Source organism: Gracilinanus agilis, chromosome 2, assembly GCF_016433145.1.
Source record: "Gracilinanus agilis isolate LMUSP501 chromosome 2, AgileGrace, whole genome shotgun sequence".
NCBI classification, from domain to species: Eukaryota; Metazoa; Chordata; class Mammalia; order Didelphimorphia; family Didelphidae; genus Gracilinanus; species Gracilinanus agilis.
The window spans coordinates 223,656,963-223,664,100 of NC_058131.1; the positions used below are offsets into that span (position 1 = coordinate 223,656,963).

Consider the following 7,138-nt stretch of genomic DNA (forward strand, 5'->3'; position numbering starts at 1 on the left):
TAGAATGGAGTCCCAGGATAAAAAAAATGTTTAAATTAAAAAAAATGTATCTAAAGTTCTCATTTTTATTTATATCCCCAGCACCAAGCACATTGGTGTCTGGCGTATAATAAATACTTCATAAATGCTTGCTAATTAAGGAACATGTCAAGATTCCATAAAATTAGGGCGAAACTTTATGTCATTTTCTGCATATGTGAAGTTATGCTGATATCAAGAGTTTGGAAATTATCTTTCCTTTCTCAGATCCTACACATTGCTACATTGGTAGTCTTCCTGTTCATTTAGTTGATCTATATTTATAAAGGACTATTATGTGCCAGGCACATAATACAAAGTACAAAGGTACAAGGAAAACAAAGTTCCATTTCTCAAAGAGCTCACTGTCTAATGAGGAACACAATGGGCCAACAAATATGTGCAAATAGCTTACATAGAGACTAAGGTGGAGATAATCAGTAGAGAGAAGGCACTCATATTAAGGGGAATAGGGAAGAGGATCTTATAGAGATGAAATTTTAGATGGGACTTGAAGGAAGCCAGGGAAGCTAGAAGAAGTCTGAGATGAAGAGGGCATGTATTCAATGCCTGTGGAATAGCCAGTAAATATGCCCTAGAGGCAGAACAATTGATATTATTGGTATTTGTGCATATTACATATATATGACATGAAGGATTTCATTAGAGAGGTGTATAACTGGAAAAGGCAGTTAGTCAATTACATGGTAATAGTAAGGAATAACCAATGAGCAGCCCATATGCTCCACTTACATCCATTCCACGTGAAGAAGTACAGAAGAATATCACTCCTCCCTCTCCCTAAGAATGTTGAGTGGAACTTTTATGGAGACTTATGGGATGATCTGGGCAAAGAAACACAGGATGGGAGACCATGAATGGGTTATTATTTGTACCATAACAAGAAGTACCCATAGCTTTGAGATCATAGGTCTAACAAGTTACTGAAATATCCTAACTCTCCCTATCAGAATATGAGTTCCATGAGGACAAGGACAACCTCTTATCTTTGCCTCCACCCCAGATTATAAATCAAAACTCTGTACAAGGTAAGTGCTTAAGCAATGTTTATTCCTTGAATAAAAAACAGAAATATTTATTCAATAGGATATACTCTAATATATAAACTCAAGGAAGGCTATTATATCAATCAAGATGTCATCAGATTTGAGAACAATTTTGTCTCTTTAAATTCAGTATATAATTACACTCTGATATCTATCTTGAGAAAGGATTGAAGGCTTGGAATCTGCTTCAAATATTTTATTCATGGTGACTGTGATCCAGACTTCTACTGGTAAGACAATTTGACAGAGATTCTGACTTATAGCCTCTAGGCAATGAAAAAGTTATCCGTCTACAGATCCATGAATGCTTTAATACAGTCCACCATCCCAGATTAAGGATATCACTGAAGCATGCATTTATGGGCTGACCAAAGAGCCTCTCATAAATGTTAAAAGTTAACAGCTCAACAATGGAAAACTTGGAAACTTATTTTTCCCTAGTAATACCACATTCAGTCTTTCCCCCAAAACTTTAGAGGAGAAAAGGTAACTTTCTTGAGGCTGTTGTACCAATCATTTGTCACTTGTAGGCATCCAGAAAGGTTTCTTTCACGGAACTCTTCAAGGTGACTTGGCAGGCAAGGAAATTTAGATTTTCCTTACTGATATTTCAGTTAGCAAGTAAGTAGGGGAGGCCTTTTGTGACAAGAAAGTTTAGTATTACCTAGACAATTTTAATTTATTCTCTGGATATGTAGAGGTATAAGAAAAGAATATAATGGAACAAGATCTGAAATTGAAGCCAAAATAAAAATGATGACCCCAAATCATAAAATGTTTTAAGGTATGCAAAAACAGGAGGTAAAGAATGATGAATTTTCAATTAGAGGAGCTGAGTTCAAATCTGAGCTCTGCCACTAAATAACTGTGTGACCTTGATTTAGTCACTCTGCCTCTCTGGGTCTCAGTTTCCTTATGTATAAAATGGGGAAGTTGAACTAGATGATCTGTAAGGTCTCTTCTAGCTCTATATCTATGGTTCCTTTCCTCCCAACAACTCCATAAGTAAATAGTATAAGTATTATTGAACCCATTTTTATAGATAAGGAAACTGAGGCTCATAGAAGTGAGTTGACCTGCCCATGATCACACAGCTAATAAGTATTTGATTCAAAACATGCAACCCTGATCTCCTGACACTGAATAGGAGGCTTAGCTTTGAATATTCACTTCACTATTCAATAGCTATATGACCCTGGATGACTTCTCTGAGCCTATTTTCTTATCTGTAAAACTAGGGGGTGGGGATTAACAATTTGGTACCTGGATTTGGAATTCTAGGATCTACTTCTGTTCTTATTTGTGTGATTCTAGGCAAGTCATTTAATTCTCTGGATCTCATCTAGAAAATGAAAATGTTGAATTGAATGATCTCTGAAGTCCTTTTCAGTTCTAAAAAGGGCCACTCATCCCATGATTCCCGTTTGCAGTGCTCATCTCATAGTATTATATTAACTGAATGCATGTAAAGTACTTTGTAAAGTGCTAAACAAAATGTGTGACTATTATCATCAAGAAACAGGAAAAGATGTGGATTGAGAAAATGAGGGTATACAGGAAGAGGTGAATGATTATGGGAAACAGTAGTGGAAAAGTGGGAAAAAATAGTGAGATGTCATCCCTGTTTGAAAATTCATTAGATCATCCCTGGAAATGAGATCATAGAATCATGGATTTTGAGCTTAAAGGGAACATCTAATCCAATTTCCTCATATTATATAAATTTAAAAAAATTAGATTATTGACTTGGCTAAAGTCTCATAGGTAGTCAGCAGGAAGCAAGGAGTTGGATCCAGGACCTCTGACACCAAATCTTACGCATTTATTCAGAATCCTAATAAAAGCAATGACTTCCAGAAGCAACTTTACTCAGAATTCAAACATCCATGCAATGCAGAGACACAAAACTTAAGTGGAGGTCAAGAATTTACTCCCGGACATTGACTCTATGGAGATAAATAAAAGCAAGGAAGTAGCCAAGAAGCATTTGGTTATCACTCTGCAGCACTCTGCCTGATTCAGGACACACTGCTACTTTCATGTGGTTCTGTGTCATTCTCAACAATCTTCCTTTTCCTCTAACCTCCACTTTACCTCTCCTGTTATGCAGCATGTGTGGTCAGAACCCTAGAAAGGGTAAAGCCCACAACTAATGTCTTGTTTCCAGAATGGCTTCTGCTCTTTACATCTCCCAAAGGGCATGTCTTATTATTGATGAAAGAGTCTGGTGGACAGATCGGTCCTTTTACTTCATTGTAATCCAGAACACATATGACATTAATCATCTATGTGCAGACTTTCTGGATCACAAGTTATCAGAAGATGAAGGAAAACCTTGAGTATTACCGAAAAACAAAACAAAAAGCCACCCTTTTCACTATTGTCACTCCACTCTGTCTAAAGGAAGAAGCTCTGTGACATTTTAAGGCTCTGATACCAAGCTAAACAAAGCAGAATTAGTTCAATGAAGGCAGTTTCTACTAGAGAATGTCCATACAACAGCATCTCTCAGATGCTTACCTAACTATGTACTTAACTGCACATCTATCCATACCATGACCTCCTGGCTTTCCTCTTCTTTTCTACTGGCATATATTGTTTTGTTTTTCTGCCTGGTTAAATCGAATGTTATCTTTTAGCATTTGGAAAAAAAAAAAAACTCTTCAAATCAGTCACAGGAATGAAGCTAAACTTGCCTGGATCACCTTTCTAGGTTTCCTTCCCTGTAGCAAACTTTTTCAAAGTCAACCGTCTTCACTCAATGCACCTCAGTAAGTTATCTACTATTTCACAGCATGACCCAGAATTTACGACTAAGCCCAACAACTCAAAAAAGGGATGGTGGGAGGCGGGGGAGGGGGAAGGGGAGGAAACAAACCTACTCTTTGTCAACAGACTATCCTGTTTCTTGTAACTGGGCTTAAACAACATAGTCTATTCATTTCCCAAATAGAAAAAATAATATTAATCTAAATAAATAAATAAATAAAACATGGAGAGGCAGATTGGTATAGTTCAAACCAGAAGACAGGTTAAGAATACCATTAAAAATACAAGTGGACATCAATCCCAGGGACAGACCAAATCTTTCTGTCTCTTTCCCAATATCATGAAGTAGAAAGAAAAAAAACAATTATAAAGGGAAACCACCGGTGACTTGCTGCAAAACAAGACAAAATCTCCCATTACTTACTTACTAGAGACCGTCTGCAGAGGTATTCCACACAAACATCACTCTTTCTTGTCTAGTTGCCAAATGCTAAAGCATGAAGTGAACGAACAGCTGTTTCCTTCAAGTCCAGGCTGTGTGTCTTAACGAGTCACATGCCCCCTCTGATAAATACAGCCGTCGTGCCAGGAGGTCAGGAACTGAAGTTCATTATTCTCCTTATTAGAAAACCTTTTGCTAACACATGGGTTGGCTTTGGTATTTCACAAGAACAGAGGAAAACATTCCACAGCTTGCTTCTCTTCTTCAGCTCCCCCGCCCCTCCCCCCACCCCCCCAGTCCCTTCCCTCTCACCAATCCCAGCTTCTTTTAGTGACAAGCACCAAACAGCTGATAAGTCATAATGTAGGGCAGGGCCACTGAAAATGGAAAGTTAATTGAGTGTGTGCCAAGTGGAATGGCTCGAAGTCTGATGATGGTGGAGGGCTGGGGGTGGGGCAGCGCAGGAAGATGAAGAGGAGTATCTCACTGCGCTCACCTTATCGGGGCACATCTGGGACTTTTGTCAAGAAGGCTGGCGAAATGCAAATTCCTGTTCTAGATAAAAGCAGAAGTATTTTCTTATTCTCCTTCGCCACCCCCAAATCTGCCTCTCTATGTCTGATTTAATTGATCCACTTCTTAGCTTCCCAGTTTGGATGGAGATTTCCTGCCTGCGGAAGTCCAGACTCAGAACCCAGCCCAATGAAGAGGAAAGAACAGTAGCTTTCAAGTCAATGAAGAGTGTCCAGATCAGTTTTCTACCTTTGCCAGGCTCCAATTAATGCTCAGTCCACTTGGTCCCTGTGTGACCTTGCACAAATCATTTTACCCCTCTGGACCTCAGTTCCCGGATGTATAAAATGAGAGATATGGATCACGTGATGTCTGAAACCCAGTTTTACATAGATGGTGCTATATGAGTTTAAGGCCAACTCCATTGACTCATTTCTCTCTAAAGGTTTATATAAGAAAACTCTTCTGGAAGTGGGGGGCAAAAAGACGTGAAAGAGTTCCTCAGTCCACCGCTCCAAAGGAGTGTAAGAACTGTAGGCATGAGGACACCTTGCCTAAAAAAACGTTCTCTGCTCTTTTGCAAGAGGGAGATAAGACAAGGGCAAGAGGGAGGGGATGCTGGAGAATAGGAAAGTTAGGATTTCTCCGAAGGACAAAGGAGAATATCGCCTGGAGATGGTATTTGGTAGTACAAAGATTTTCCTGGGAATGATCTGCAAAATTGTGTGTGTGTGTGTGTGTGTGTGTGTGTGTGTGTGTGTGTGTGTGTGTGTGTGTTGGATAGTGGAGAGAGAAAAGCAGAGTTAGATGAGGTGGCCAGGCCATGCACTGATGCTGTGAAAACAGATTTTAATTCCCCTTTGCCTTTCCTCTCCTGTACCCTTTAAGGATGCACTACTGCCTCCTTAGGTATAATAGTGTAATTAAATAGGCTCATTCACCTATGGACTAAGGCACAAATGACTATATCTATTCAAAAAACCTCCTTGTTTAACTCAACCTCTAGTGTAAACTGATTTTCATTGAGGGTAGGAGTGGTGGACACCCAGGAATGTGCAAAATCTCAGATACTCAGAAATGAAACCTCAATCACAATTGTATTGAACACTCAAGAAACCCTTCTACAGCTTTTCTGAGAAGGGATTATCACCCAGCTTTTGGCACTCTCTAGTGAGACCCTAACCAGCACCCTCCAAGCAGCCCATTCCATTTTCTGTAGCTTCAATTGTTAGGAAAATGTCTCTTTGTATGGAGGCAGCTGGGGAATACAGAAGATAGAATGTTGGACTTGGAAGTAGGAAGACCTGAGTTCAAATTCTAATCCAGATGCTTACTAGCTCTGCCCACTCTTCCTGGGTGAATGCCTCAACCACCATCGGCCTCAGTTTCTTAATCTGTAAAATGAAAATACTAATAACATGTTCCTCTCACTGTTGTAAAGTCAAAGGACCTTTAAATATTATTAGTCCAAACTCTGTTTTTCAGAAAATGCCTTGCAAATGCAAATCTCAAACTGATATATGGGTGCCTACATATACATATAAAGATATGTGTTATTACAGCATCATATAGTGAAAAAAACACAATTTGGAGTTCATGAGATCACAAAATTAGAGTTGGACAGCACCTAAGGTTTCATTGTCTTATAATTAAGGAACATGAGATTTTCTTAAAATAAGAGCCAAGATTTGTATTCAGGTCCTCTAATTATCAGAAGGGTTTATAGGAGCCACAGTAACTCAGTGGAGAAAGCACTGGTCTGAAATCAAAAGTTACTGGTTAGAAAAATGAGACTTCTGTTTGACCTTGAGCAAATAATTTAACCTAGGAAGTCTCATTTTTCTAACCAGTAAATTGAAAGTATTGGGAGTTGCAGATGGAAATATTAAAGGTCCCAGAAATGTTGACTTCTCAATAGCCCCCTCAAAATTAATAATGTCCCAAAGAAAGAAAATGATAAGAAAATAAAATTTTTAATTATTCTAAGAAATGAACAGAGTGCCTATCTAAAGAATATGTACCTATTCATATGTATTAAGAGAAAAGAAAAAATCTCAAAAGAAAAATACAGTGAAACAACTCCAGTTCGTAGCATGAAGAATAAAGCAAAACATTTGATACAACAAAGTGTTTAATTAATACAATAGAAGAAATCAAATAAATTAATTTTGAACAATTTATAAGATTAAACAAAATAGAAATGTAATACAACTAAGTAAACTCACTCCAGTCACCTTTCTACCCTCTCATCCAAATACTATGACACTGGCTACTATTGGAATCCCTTGTCTTAGAGCTGTGCAATCTGTTAGTGAGAATCTACTGTATT

General features: G+C 38.2%; 1 protein-coding gene across 1 annotated transcript in view; it reads right to left on the bottom strand.

Moving 5' to 3' along the window:
- RASGRP3 (RAS guanyl releasing protein 3) overlaps positions 1–4,315 on the bottom strand; it is a 128,893-nt gene extending 124,578 nt beyond the window's left edge. Inside the window, exon 1 of the mRNA XM_044663661.1 lies at positions 4,279–4,315. The gene's annotated coding sequence lies outside the window, so the exon portion shown is untranslated. The remainder of the gene's footprint in view (positions 1–4,278) is intronic.
- Between the last annotated feature and the right edge of the window lie 2,823 nt (positions 4,316–7,138).